Consider the following 15,576-nt stretch of genomic DNA (forward strand, 5'->3'; position numbering starts at 1 on the left):
TTAAGATGCCTCCTGGAACTCAGCAGCTTGGTGCCTACAAACTATTCACTTCCTTGCAGATTTTTACCCTAGGAATGGATCTGCTACAGGACAGTGCGTCACAGTCATTCCCTTCACATGTGTGGCACAGACTGCAGGACGAGAGCATGATAACTCCTGCAGAACCACAGGTCTGGTATTAGAATCATAGAATCACCAAGGTTGGAAAAGACCTCCAAGATGATTTAGTCCAACCATCACTGCACTACACCAGAAAAGACATTCACTTAGGTACTCCTACTTTTCCTTAAGGCTTGCTTAGAAAAAAACTCTACAAGTGCCCTACCAGCATCTCCTGGGGCACTGGACTTCTCTTCACTATGAGCACTTAAGCTTTTCCCCAAGCGTTTTTTTCATTTCAAATCTTCAGTCACAGGATATGAAGAAAGGAAGGTAAACTTACTAATTTTGACTCAGCTATTGTTTTTGTATGCACTCATAACTGCACTGACACTGCTAAGGCTACGACAGCTAGTTGATTTCAGTTCTCTTTCACTGGAGCTCTGAAAGCATTGCAGTAGGTACAGGTTTGGGGTTTACAGAGACTTTCCTACTCATCTAACCAGGGATGAGAGAGCACTGAGTATGCCAGCTGCATTTCTTTTTTTTTTTACATTAGAAGGTAGCACTCTGTCATCCTTTTTTCATCACCTCTCATTCAGAGATGCCCAAAAAGCGTGGCCCAACCAGCATGAATCCTCGTATATCAGCTGATACAATGCATTAATCTTCCCTGAAGATGAAGAAGCATGCCTCATCCCATACTGGCTGAAGTAGGAAGACGATCTGTGCAGTGGAGCATCTCCTGCCTGGTGGGAAGGGACACACATCCTCTATACTCAAAACATCCTCATATACAAGGATGAACTTTTGACTTCAACCGCTGCTAGGGCTGAAGAACTTGATGCTTCTTTGTCTTGTATCCATGTAAAACAATCCCCTTATACTGTTATGACCATGTGAAGGTGGCTACTAAGGCTCAGCCTCCTGTCACAGTCCATATCATTCCAGATTTAGCCTGACATCAAAGCTCACTCTGAACTGCCAGCTTCTCTCCTTGTTTTCATCAATTTGATGCTATTTTTTTAAAATATATCCATGTGTCACAACTCGGATGGCATGTCTTTCCTAGCTGTCTTTTCCTCCTCCATTGTCACTATTTCATTTATGTATACAAAGATTCCTAGATCAAATACAGATCACTCAACATCCTGACATTCTCAAGAGCTGACTACAAACTCTGATTATCACAGAAGATTTCTCCTAAAACAAGTATCAGACAGAGCCTATTTTCTCTTCTCAGCAAGTCATCAGCCAGTATAATCCTGACACACGGAACTTCCACATGTTCTGCCACTGAATTATGCTGTGGCATAAGAAGACAGTGAGTCATCGCTCAGAGCTGGAAGTTGCTGCAGGTGTGCTGCACTAGCAGGGAAAGCTGAAGTCATATCTAGAAGAATGGTACATAAGTGAAAATTATGCTTAGCTGTAATAGAAGGTAATGGTAAAGCATAACAAAAGTCAGCATACTAGTAAAATGCAAAGTGATGATACGATCTCACTTCCCAGTGTTTTTGGGGAGCTCAGAACGTTACAGGGGGCAAGGCATTCCAATAGCATAGCTCTAGAAATACAGAACTGGTGAAAACTATTCTATCAATGAGCAGTAGTGGTTGGAGAGTGAAATAGTTTCTTGTATCCTGTCAGCTAATGTCAAAGTAGAGTGGAATTCAGGTAGGCTCTCACAACATCCAGTTAGTTATGAAATTCTACTAAGTAAAAGGAAAATATACCAGCAAGAAATCTCCCAAAGGCAGCATACGGGAAGAAAAAAAAAAGCAACAACGAGGGGTGCACTGAAAGAAGGCATAAGCACAGTAACTTGGGAAAGGGTAGGGAGAGAACTCCTGCAAATACCATTATGAAGGATCAAGAAGAAAAGGCCATCTTCTTGGTGCCTGTTCTGAAGAATGTTACGTTGTCCAGGAAGAAAGCAGAGAAGGGGGAAAAAAAAGAAATAAATCAATACAAAGTTCTTTCAGGAATGCAACGAACACAGGAGGTGCTTCTGTTTGGCAGCCCCAGGACACTTGCAGCCCTGGCTCAGATTGTGTGGATATGTTTTTGACTTGTCCCGGTCAGCAGATTAATGGCATTAACGAAGTTTCCATTAGCATCGGAGATTGGGGAGGAGGGTGAAGAGACAGAGGCGTCCAAGCGGAAAGCCACATGACTGCAGAATTGATAAGGCTAAAGATGAAACGGAGCTTCATTGGCAGAAGAGAGGCCAGGAAATGCCACTACAAATTAGCCCCAGGCCTCATTTCTTTTCCCTTCATTATCCAAACCCCTTCAGGAGAAGAATGGAGGAGGTTATGACCCTCTCCCAACACACACACACAGATATTGAGTGAGTCTCTCTCAATGAACATAGACGTGGGTAGATCTGTGTGTGTCTAAGGGTCCGTGTGTGTGGTATATTTGTGTCTAAGCACATCTGTATTAATATATTAAGTAAAAAAACACTGTATTTCTATCAGTAGATATATACAACTTTGAAAGGGCACATGTACTCATATCTATGATCTCTGCCTCTAATCCGTGTAATTTCTTTAATTATTAGTGAGCTTTTACTTTAAATAAACGTCACTGAAAAAAAGATGTTGCAATATTCAGTAAAATTCCCAGCACCTGAACATGCTGTATGCGCCCACAGTAACTTATACATGACACGGACTTACTGGGAACATGCAGGTTTATCTTCACAGGATTGTGCATGAGCATTCATCTGCAACCATGCATACGAATGCCCAGATTTCATGCATAAGCACCAGTGTCTGTGTGACTAAACATGCACACCTGCAAATACTGGTCTTTAAAGAGAAGCATGCAAGCACAAGTGTACATGTGCATATTTCCACACATACGTTTTCCAGTCAATTTATCTTTGTATCTGCTTCTGAAGCTTTATGTACAGGCCTCCTCCAGGGGTACCCATGCTCTTCAACATTTTTTTCCTTCCTTACGTGAGCATATCATCATGTAATTCTGTTTCACTGACTACTTGTTTGCTTGTCTGTGTCCCAGCTATGTCTCATCTGAGCATGATTGTCTCTTACAGAAGCCTGTACACTCCAGATAAGTTCTGGTCTGTGTGAGCATATTTTTCTATGTGTGCATCTTCAGATATACATGCATCTGAACATGTGTGTCTGTAGCAGTTAACATTTTTCTGTAAGTTGCACATAAAACTACTCTATGTAAAACTAAGTTTTGCTGCCTGTCCCAGCGCACTCTTTTTTTTTTTTTAAATATACACTCATCCTAGTGTGTATCAAAATGAATGCATTGTTGTTGACTAGTTATTGCACCTGAAAGTTAATGAATATAGGTAAATACAACAGTGAAGGCTGAGAAGTGTTTGTCTCAGAAAACGCACAAATCCCACTTCAGAGACCCGAGAAGCAGCTAAAGAGAACAGAGGGTAAGATCTATTTTAATTAGCCATTCATAAAACACAAATTTAAAGACAGGAAGATGATTTTCTGCATGGATTAAGGAACAACATTTCTCCAAGCCTAATGACATTTATGTGTTGTTAGTAAGAAAGGTAGGCTCTCTTCAAAGAGACTGTTAGCCATGGGATACTAGCAGAAGACACAACCTCGCCTAGGGGTAAACAAGAAAACAACCTCCTTCTGCGTTTGGAAAACAAAAAGAGAGGAAAAAGCCAGGGAGGGATGTGTAAATGGAGCTTTGTGCAACGGTGCTCTGTTATGTGAGCTGTATGTGACAATAGCCCTGAAACCCTATGCAAGCAAACTCATAAAAGAGGTCACTGTCTCTTTAATTAAAGCTCCCTGGTTTGAGGTTAAAAACAAACCCAGTGTTTTATGACCAGGTGTGCGTGTGAAAGAGATGGGAACCCGATCCCCAGCCCAGTGACACAGCAGCAGAGAGGAGATAAGAGAGGAAAGCTTTTTACTAAGGTGTCGCTTGACTGCTGCACTGGGGCAGCACTAGGCAAGGCAAGCGCTGGTGAGGCAGGATGCACGAGCCCCAGGGGACACAGCCTTCCGCTGCCAGGAAAGGTGGGAATGCTCCGGGAGCACCAGGGAACAGGATGAGCACCAGGAAGGCACAAGAAGGCAGCACCTTCTACCAACGTCCAAGACCTAGAGGCAAGCAAGACTGCTACAGGGACAAGCACACGGATGGCATCCTGCTCGGGATCAAGAGGGGCCAGCCTTCAGCAAGGCCTGCACCTCCAGATCTGCAGAGGTCTGCGGGCAGACTCACATGGCTCATGGAAACAGCAGGGACTAAACTGATCCTGGCAGCCAATAAAATGCCAAGCCAAGATAAGAAGCAGAGAGGTTGCACTCCCTTCCTGGGCCTTTCAGACGTTACTTAGGACATCTGTGCCCATGATGCTGCTACTGATAGTAATCACACTTGGAAGCTGGGGCCTCCACTTGCTGTAGAATGGACTCTTTCCATCTCACTTCTAAGGTACATATCACTCTAACACTGAACTCTAACAAAGTGCCTATAACCCCCGGGTCTGCTTGTACAAGGGCCCCTTCATAGAACCTCCAGCTGTTTTGTCCCTGTCCCTAAAACTTATCAGCAAGGAAACCATTAGTTATTTCTTTCATACTGGTAGTAAGAGCAACAAATGCCCGGCTTGGAATGGGAGGCAACACCAAACCAAGTCACAGACTACAGGCCACGTTCTCTCCTAGGTAAAAAACGCAACACGAGCCCTGTACACAACTGTTTATTGGCACTGGAAAGAATGTGTTTTGAGATAAAATCTGAATTCCACCTTCAGCATTGCCATGAGTATCCCGAAAGCCAAAGCAACATAGCTGAGACTCTCAGCAGACAGATTTGCTACAGTAATTACCAAAAGAAATCTGAAAGGGTAGCATGAAGCAGAAAACTTTCCCATCCTTCTGTCTCATTACAGTTACACAAATAACTGCAAGAAAACATACTCCTGAAGTCCTATATCACAGGCAAATCAAAAAGCAAACTTGGTATTTTTTCTTTGCAAATGTATGCAATTTTATCTAAAATTGTTCTAATTTGTATCTTTAAGAAAACGTACCTAAAATTTTTAGTAGATAGAACTGGAAGATGATAGAAGGTCAGCATGCCATTCACTGCATTCAGCCAAAAATCTCAGAGATCCAGACTGGAAAGGCAACATTGGAAACAGAAGACCAAAAAGGATAAGAGAGCTGGCTACAATTGCAGAGAGACATTTTACTCACATTTATCTGCTGTGGATTTTAAGCATCTTTCAAGATGAGATTAAACTCCCTATATCTCCACACTATAGGCAGGGAAATTAGGCACAGAGAAGAAGTTTGACTGCCACAATTAGTGACATCATTAGGAACAGAACCAAAGTCTCTTCCTTGGTCAACAAAAAGAACAGCTGATCACTGGAGCAAGCTTCCAACAGTGCTTTCTCCATTTCCTAAAAGTTTACAGACTAGAAAAAAAAAATGCCTTTTTTCAAAACATTTGTTACTAGGCTTGCCTTAAATAACTGGGTGAAATTCTATACCTGTGGTATGCAATAGACCACACCATAAAAGCCAATAGTCCTTCTGAGTTTAAAAAACCATGAAAATTGCAAAATAATTCATTCCCAGTGTATATCCACTAGAATCAAATTCTGCCAGCAATGAGTTTAAACCAGTTACAGTAATCTATTTGCCAACAGAAGACCAAGAAAACCCTTAAACTATAATTCAGTCAGTTCCCTTGTAACACAACAGCTCTCCCAATACAACATCCCCACAGTCCCAGCTGTGCATCCCCTTCATACACCTGCTATTAAGTTTGACTTCTGATTTCTGAAGTGGGACAAATCCATTGGTGGTAAAACTCACTATCAGCAAAGTTAGATTACGACTGCAATTACCCCTTTCCAGTTTCACAACCTACCATCCTTACTGGATAATTCACGTAGAATGGCCCAAGTTGATGGAGCAATTGACTTAAAGTGCAGATTTCTGTTGACTGCACATCTTCCCAAATTATTTCAGACTCAAATAATTAATTTTCTGGAAGCTCAAATGATTTAAACTGATATTCTGAATACGAAATGTATACCCTTTTGAACTCAAAGCTGAATTGCTTCCTTGAAATTTCATTAAATTCTACCTTTTCCCCACACACACACACTAAAAGGAAGCATTTCAAGACAAAGAGCACAAAACATTTTCAAACAACTAAAAGAATTTTCCCTTGGCTTATAACACAATTTTCTGTGCCTTTCTTGTTTAGGATAAAAAAAAAAAAGAGCAGCTTCATGGCATAGTTGTGAGCAAATTGTCAGGCAGACCTCACAGACATCAGTGCAGCTATGCTGATTCTCATCAAAGGATTATCAAACTCTTTGAAAAGCTAGCTACAAGTCTTAAGTTTCCCCTTACGTTACTAAATAGTAATAGTGGCTGCAAAACAGAATAATAATACAGGCTGCAAATGGCCCAGTGGCAAAAGATGCAGCTTATCTATACCTGCTCTGTTAGTGACCTCAGCTACTTAACAGTTTTTTTAATTTCTTTTAGACTGGAAATGTAGATTCCGAACAACAAAATATTTCTTTCTAGAGCAATTGCTTTCATCAAGTAACCCTAATTTTAAAAAGTGAAGGAAAGTATGTTTAAATTTGAATAAAAGATTCCAGCTTTCATATTCAAAACAATTTCTGAACTTACAAAAAAAACCCACTCAATTTCCATTTGTCAGTTTAAGCTCACCAATACCATTATTGTCTTTATGCCTCAATTCTTAACCTGCAGAACTAGAATAATAGCACTACCAAAGCCTTAAAACCGGAAAGCTCTCTCGAGATAGTTATATATACTAGGCATGGAGGTATATAAATACTACAAAGTTGCCTTCAAAGTTACAGCTACTCAATCTTTAGAATCCAAGGATTAAAAACGAAAGTACAAATTCGTTCCTTAAATCATGGGGACCCAATATTGTAACAAACCAAAAAATGAACTGGATCTCAAAGACTAACAATTTGAAAACATTTTGACTAACAGCCACACAGCCTTAACTTCATTGTTTTTGTTGTTTCCTCTAGCACGGGCTTGAAATGGAGAGGTCTTCCTTAGGTATTCTTCACTTAAGGAGCGAAAAAGGGAAGAACATTCTTGGGATTAAATATGTTCATACAAGATTGTGCAACCTAAAGTCAGTTCCAAATTCAGCAACAGCTCTCTGACAGTACGCAAGCCATTTGCTTTGCTCCCTTATTTCCCTTATCTCAGTTTTTCTACCTGCCCGATCCAGTAATTTTCAAGCCTTAAGAGATCTTATGTGTTTCTCAAATCCAACACTGTGTTTGTTTGGATCATTCTAGATGCTCCCACAGAGTAGTAAATAATTTAGAAAGATGTACATGTAGAACTTTTCCAGAAAGAGCTATAAACTCGTGTAGTCCATTGGAGATTCAGCAGAAGAGTCAAGAACTCCTAGTACTCTTGGAGAGTAGAGCTAGAAAGCAAGACCAACTGCATTTAGCATGAGCCAGAGGTATTTTCTGCAGAGCACAGGGAGCAGGCTGGTGTGTGCCACTGCTCTCCCATCCTGCTGGTGTAAGTAACCAACCCTGCAGGAAAACAAAACACCAGGCAGCTGCTGCATGCTCAGGCCTCAGTCTCTCCCTCCCACATAGGGCAGACATAAGCAAGCTGTATTTGGACTTGGAATAACTCTGGGTACTCCAGCTTGCACACAGCCACAGCAACCAACACTGAGATGTAAGAGTGACTCAGAGCCAGTTGTGGAAGAAACAATGAAAAAGTCTAATGTAAAAGTCTCTTAGAAAAAAAAAAAAAAACTAGTTCCCCTCTTCACTGCTTTTTCCTACAAAACTAATGTAATGGTCCACCTCAAGCTCTTCTTCTGAAAGTCTGATACACCATCTCTTTCCTCCATCAACCCTTCACCCTAGAAACGGGGTTACAAATGTTCCCCTATACAGTTTTTCCAAGGAAGTGAAACTTGGTTACAGTAAAAGCAGGTGCCACACTATGAAATGATAGGCATTCACACACCATGTGCTACAGCTAGAGCACAACATAGATATCCTGAAACTCTCCAGAGGCAAAGGCCTGGAGAAGCCACCACAGAGCTGATCCCATACTGCCTCCCTGCAGGGGAAGAACAGGCCGATCTTTCTATACCTCTAATTTCCTCTTCTACTGTTCTTTCCACGTATTTAACAAACTGTTTGAAACAAAGTGAGGCACTCACAAAGTTAAGGGAATTGTTGCCTGAGACTTCAAGAGGTTTTCACTCCAGTGTGTACCACTGGCTTTTTTGACTGCACAGAAGAGTAGAATTCTTACCCACAGTACTACAACCCCTAACAAGCCAGTTCTCTCCATAATCCTGTCCCTGCTTTTCTTCTTCCTCTATTCCTGCCTCTTTCTTCATCAGCTGCTGTTCTCCCCCTCCACTTTTGCTCATTCCTTCCTATCTCTTTCCCCTACCTCTGTTTCCTCTCTCTCCCATTTCCATCCCAAAAGTTCTCAGTTTAAAAGCATTGCCTGAAGCAAGATCACATCTCCAATGAGAGGCAACTTCATTACAGTTTAACATAAAAAGATCAGCTGATATTGATCCATAATTTGGACAAGTGCCATGTTATTGACAGGAAGACAAAATAAGTTAGAATGGCCATGTTTCAAAAATTCTGTATGTACACTCAATCATTGGAACAGAAATTGCAGCTGGGTATATAATAACACAACCATGTTCTTTATTTCCCCTGTAGATCAATGCTAATATGAGGAGGGCCACAGAAGATGGATGTTGCCGACAGAAAACCTTGAAATTCCAGGTTAGAACTTGGGTGGGTTCATGGATAAAAGATCGCGTGTGCAATGGCAGTGTAATTTACATACAAAAGACCAAGCTCCTTCCTTAATACCTGAGAATGCTCTACTTCAAAGTAGCCACTTCTGTATTTAAATTCAGGTTAGGGAAAACAGAAAGTGACCCAATATCCTGTGTTAGATAACTACACAGAGGCTTTAGTTCACAGATCTAGGGGACTCCTGATGGGTTAGAAACCATAGGACAACATATATTCACATACAGATACAGGAAAAAATGAGCTCTCTATACATTACTGTATAATACACAGCTAGAGTGTAGCTTTTCCAGAAGGTAGGTGCTGACTGAAGAGACAGAAATTCCTTTCTGTTACCTTTTACAATAAACAATTTTGCCAGGCTACTGAAGTACTGCAGAATTTCTAGCCCATGCTGTCTGTTTCACTAGTGAGGTTCATAACACTCATGTAACAGATGTTTAAGCTGGTCAGCAGGGAGCAAACACAGGAACCTCAGCACCAGAAAGAATCCTCTACCACTTGAGCTACAGGAAAAAATAATTTTTAAGTAACTGTAATATATATTTATTCTTTGTACAGACCAACTGGTACAGAGAACAAGACAGTCAGACAAGGCACTATGCTTGTACTTTGCTGAGAGCATTTCTTTATAAGTACTTAACTCTGCTAAAGTAAAATTCCTCACACAGACCCCTATTGTAACAAGGCTGGGCCCAGCCATAGTTCATGTAGGAGGGCTGCACAGCACTACTGACCACCAAAGCAATACTAGTGTCCCCTGGGAGTCAGTATCCCAAAAAGCTAAGCTTTGAGATATGTGCCTTTGCCCTTCCTGCTTAAAAAGCTCCTCTAGCTAGCAGCACTCATTTTCTATGGAAGCCTGCTATTTGAGACCAGCATAACTCACTTAGCAATGCATTGCACACTTTTCCTGATGTAGGAATACCAAGTAATTGAAAGAGAAATAACACGCATCAATGACTAGGATTTTTACTGAGATTTATCCCTTCCTGTTTCCTCCTGATCAGTGTGTATTTATCTTCAAGGCTGAGGACTACAAGCTACACAGTTAACTCAGAACACTGATGTTGCACTGGTAGGCCCTTCTAGATGAAAAGGGTATCTGTGTGTACACACACAGATTTCAATGTTTAGGCAGGAACACCACAAGCTCCAGCAGCTCAGGAGAAAGGCCTACTCCAACTTCCCTTCCAGTCAATGACAAGAATCTCACTCTCTTTTCACTATCTCTAATTCAGGAAGCTTCTTCAGTACTTTAAAGCAACATGTTCACATAATTAACATTACATTGTATAAAATAGATTTTAAAAAGTTTTATAGTATGCGCCATTCACAGGAAGTATTCATTTTCAAACTGTTCAGTAAAGCAGACTAAATTTCCAGAAAAAGTGTTCCATCAAAACTTCAGTTCACACTTAGGCCTTGATCTGAATCCAAACTCTCCAGCTAGCCTTTATCTTGACAACAGGCCCAACCTTTATTCGGATATTCCCACATTTTCTGAGCTGCACAAATCCCATGCTGAGGTGTGACTCACACTCACTAGCTCAGTCAGATTATAGACAGTTTTGATGCCTAGATCCCAGTATAACACTGCAATGTTTAGGACACATACGAGAACAGTGAAGGAGGGAGATTATTAACATTTCTACTGATCACAGAATTGCACAAACCTACCTGCAGAGGGACTGCACCAGCAGAAACGCTGTAATAGACACAGGTCTTCAAAGCACCCTTAAGCTCTCACGAAATTCCATCCACTGAGCTATAAATGCCCTTTCCCCTTTCTCTTCCTCCTTTTTTTTTTTTTGAGCGCATCTAATAGGTCAGAAGTGAGGACACCTGTGCATGATGCCATTGAAACTGGGAGATTATTTGCTAACCATAGAGGTTTAGTTCCCATACGAAGCACCTGCTGCTGGCCCTGGCTCACATGGGAGCTGAACCTACTGCCGGTGGCCCCTGATTCACCTTCTCACTGCTTTGTTAGCGTCACTAGAGGGGTATGTGAGGAGCATTGCCTGTCTGCCTCCACACCAGGCTTCTTGGGAGCTGGCACTCCTCTCCTCCACCAGGATGGCTCTTGCTGCAGGCTTGCAAAGCTCCTACTGCGGCCTCAGAGTGGCATCTAGCGCTCAGCTGCTGCACTGCTCTTCAGCAACACCTGTCAGCTCTCACAAATTGTCCACCTGCTGCCCAAAACCAGGAGTCAAGGACTGTTCTGTACAACAAACAGAACTGGGCTACCTCAAGGAAATAAGTGTACTTTTCTCATCAACTGCAGGATAAACTGGTTCCATGGGGAGCAATTAGGAGTACAGTAAATTTTAAAGTGAGTAAATTTATCCTTCCAGTTCACCAGTGACATCTAAACAAGGTATTTCCTATACACTCCACACTGGAAAAATGGCAGCTTCTACTTAACAACATTCATCCACCACTACTATAGTGTTTTACTAATATATACCTATGGAAACCGTAATGAAATTACTAAGCATTTCTTCAAGAGCTGTGCCTTTTCTCAGATGCTGCAGCTTTTTCTATTGCTGCTTACAGCAACTCTGTCTCCTAAAGCTAGTTTTTTGAACTCATCTTTCCTCTCTTCTGCATGCCAGTCAGATCTAGAAAACAGAACATTCCAAGAGCAGGGCATCAAAAGACAACAATGAACCAGCTGCACCTTTCCTCACATGCAGGACATACTTTGACCATAAATACCAGCCATCAATACCAAAAGACAAATTGACCTGGACTCTTCAGGAAACTCTTGAAAGTAGCATCTTAAAAAAAAAATCATTATTTACTCTAGTATAATTTTATGGTATATAACTTAAATGGAATGCTTTGCAGGCAGGTATGTTATTCCAGCGGAGCATATTTTCTCTTTTCAGCCTGCCTGAGATAAAGCAGTTACATAAGAAAAGCTACATAATTATACAGGAAGTGTGGAGCTTTTTAATTCACTTTTCAGTAGCAGATCTTGAAATGCCAAAAAAGGTAAAGTGCAGCTAGCCTCACTTTGTCCATCTGTGACAGGAGGATAATGCCCAAAAACAGGGATCACAACCTGAAAGTCCTGAGCTCTTTTCAGTACAGAAGTAGATTTTTCCTACTACACCTGAACAAAACAAATTGGAGACAGAGTGCTTAAATCATGTTCTAATCCTCCCCGTGTTTTAGCTCCGCCAACAGCAAAGATCAGGCTTTTATTATGCAAATTCATATATATGTTCAAACACAGCTAGTTAAGTATTAACATTTTCCAGTTCTTAAAATCACTCTAAGTTAGGGAAAGCCTTCACACTTGGATTCTGGCTCAACAAGCTGCTACAAGAAAGAGAACACAAAAATGACTTTCACATATGAATGCAACAGAAGAACAGATCCTGTCAATATTTTATCTACAATACATGTGGCAAACCAGTAAGCTTTCAGTAAATGAAATTTGAACCAGTTCAGCCCGGCCTGGCAAAGTGTCCAATATCCACCTTGGCACAGGACTGAGAAGCATTCTGGAGACAGAAAGCCTGCCATGGCAGGAGGGCCTGCATACACAGATAAAAGGCAAGGAGTCACAACAGACGCGACGCTGCAAAGGTCAGTTGCTTCAGAACAATATAACATCCATTGTTAACGGACTGTTGTCCACGATAACAAAACTACTAAGAAAGACCTGCATTATACTTGTCAAAACTATTTTGTGAAGTCATATGCAATGACTAAGAATTAGCCAGTTACTGAGTTCTGACTAGGTACACCTACAAGAAGCTCAGAAAAGCTGCCTGACTTAGAACAACTGCACACAGGTCACCGTGCCAAATGCTTAGTTGTCTAAAAGCCCCTCCAAGCTGTGGGACCATCTGACATTTTTACTCGGGCAGCTCCTTCTTGACTTTTTGCTATAACCACCACCAACTTTGGAATTACTTTTTTTCCACTAGCTTAAGTACATCACCATCCAATATAACATCAAGGGCCTTCTGAAGAACAAAAGCCTCCATCTCTTCAGGGCTTTTTAGTTTCATCTTTTTAATGCTCTTTTCAAGTTGGTTAGATTAACAGAGCAGCTCCAAGCATGCATCCTCGTCCCTTTATGGACCTTTCCTCACCTTTCCTCAATGTGTTCCAACCAGACACTGAAAAAAAGTGAAAAAAAGACTTAGTCCTCTAGCTGCTTTGTTTTTTCACATCATCAAAAATGCTCTAAAGCAGCGCATTTGTTGGTGCAGGATGAGTCAGGGAACCTGAATTTCTGATTCCTCTTTGCAGCCCTGCTACAGACACATACTGAGATTTTTGGAAAAAAATGTCATCTTTCTGTGCTCCAGCCTACTGTATATAAAATAAGACACAAATGCAAAGCACAATGAGTTCTCTGACAGAAAGATGACAGACAAATTATTCATTTACTTATTATTCACTTACTGTGCTCTTTATTTTTAGATAAATTACCCATTTCTGTCACTTAAAAGGTTTTTACACCTGTGAATGAAACAGATTTGTTTGTCACAGACAACCTCAGAATCGTCTGTTACAAGACCTTCGTAGTTGTAAAAATGTACATGTGGCAGTAAGAGGAGTCAAGGGTAACAACAACAAATATATATACGTATATGTATATATATTCATATAGAACTTTCCTGCTACCAAGGAAGAATAAAGGCAAAAAGGCTCTAATAAATACAACTGTAACCCTGAAATGCAGCCTTATTAATCTGTGAGAATCTGAAATTGAGTGGCAGAAATAAACAGCTTTTGGATTTCAGATGAAGCACATTTGTTATCAACTGATAAATAAATATGAGAAAGTGGCAATTGTATTTTCGAAGTTTACTTACCCACTTCTCAGATGTCTGCCTTCTGCAGCACATCCACCAGAGGGCTTCAGGATCCAATTCTTATTTGTTATCGTGGAAAACAGCAATGCCTCAATGTGTCTGCAAAAGTGGAATTGGAAGAGTTGGAGTCACCTTTGGTTGGAGCAGTTAGTCGGGCTGAGGTGTATGCTTTCAAAGGGATGTGCAGGGGTTTTCCACACATAAGGTTGTTTAAATTTATGCAGTGCTGTGAGAATTAACATTCATTGCTGAACACATTTTTTTAAAGCGTCTTTTTTTTTTCCCCTCAAAATACACTTATTCTAAATTGCAGAAGTGGACCTCTGCAGAAGACTGAAGATAGATCATAATTAAAATGTAGTTTGGTTTAGTAAGTACAAAAGCAGTAGACAAAGCTAAAGCTATGCACTGATACGCTAGGCCTACCAAAGTGAAAATATTCTCAACAGTCTCAAAGACACATACAAATGTGTGATGGAATTAACTAAAAATAATATTTTTTTTAAAGCCACAATATCAAAAAATATATCCCCAAAATGACTCCTTTCTTCAGATTAAGCCCCAGCAGCAGAGCCTTTTAAAACCAGAGTAGACAAAAAATATGAATACTATTGTAGGGAACATGTTTGCATTAAGTTGGGGGCAACAGCAGGTGTATATAACACATTCTATGTTCTAATCTCAATTCAAATATCAAAGCGAGGCATATGTAACAGTCAAAATTACTCAAATACATATATTGTCCACCCATGCATCAAAATACCATAGAACCAACTTATTTCAAGTACATTATACAAAAAGCTGGAGGAGGAACAATTTTCCTCTTGCCTGATTCAAAACATGTGCATTGTACATCATGTTTGTTAAAGAATATGAATTCCATGGAAAACAAGCTGGTACGTTCACCTGCCTGGTTTACAGCAGCCCGTGACTGGAGAGCCCCATAGAAGGGCTCTCCAAGAACACCATCCTGCCCTGCTGCTCCCTTCCACCTGGACCCTCTACAAGGCTGTGTTTTGTGTGTTTATATGGAAACCCCCATGGAGCTTTTATTGATTTCTAGGCCAAAAAATCCTCTGAATTTACCGCTAAATTAGAGAGCTATTAGAAGCTAAATTTGTTCCAGTGTCTATCACCAGTATTACAATTCTAAACAAGACAAGGAAAGCGCAAAGCAGAGTGACCCAAAACAAATGAATCCTTAAATTCTGCCCACAAATACAGTGCTGCAGAACCCCTGTGAGAAAGCTGGTAGAACCTCACGTGCCATCCTTACCATGCATTAGTTCAGGAAGTTCTGTTCTAGGGAGGTTAGTTCAGGCAAGAGCACTGCAGCTGTTTATGTTCACCTTAAAAAACATTACTCTCTAGGGGATTTACACACACTACTTCATTTTCCTTAAAAATTGCCCTTCCACTCCCCTGTGCTGCCATCCAGTTCCCAGCGCGCTCCTGCCCCAGAAGCAGCCACGTTCTCAGCATGCCCTCACACAGCAAGGCCACACAAGAGAAAACTGGACCTAGACATCTGATGCCTGTTTAGGGGATTTTATGACCATCTCACTAAATAAAAGTCGCAGAGCAGAGGAAAAGCAACGCAGCATAGCTGATGAATTTCAGCCAATAGACAGATAACTGCAGCAAAAACAGAAGCGGAACCCAAAGACAGTGAAAACTCAAAACAGCCAGCCCCACAGCTCCTGCCCACAACCGAGATGGCGGCTCAGGGAGCGCGCCAGCACAATGCCGCTCTACCCTGCCGCTCCCGCCTCTATGACT

At 41.1% G+C, this 15,576-nt stretch overlaps 1 long non-coding RNA gene across 1 annotated transcript; it reads right to left on the reverse strand.

Annotated features, from left to right (window-relative positions):
• On the reverse strand, positions 11,886 to 15,561 carry LOC110399776. The gene is made up of 3 exons (XR_002439400.1): positions 15,074 to 15,561; positions 13,798 to 13,896; positions 11,886 to 13,095 (listed from the first exon to the last, which is right to left on the reverse strand). It is a non-coding gene; the product is annotated as an uncharacterized LOC110399776 (long non-coding RNA).

Source organism: Numida meleagris, chromosome 5, assembly GCF_002078875.1.
Source record: "Numida meleagris isolate 19003 breed g44 Domestic line chromosome 5, NumMel1.0, whole genome shotgun sequence".
Classification (NCBI taxonomy): Eukaryota; Metazoa; Chordata; class Aves; order Galliformes; family Numididae; genus Numida; species Numida meleagris.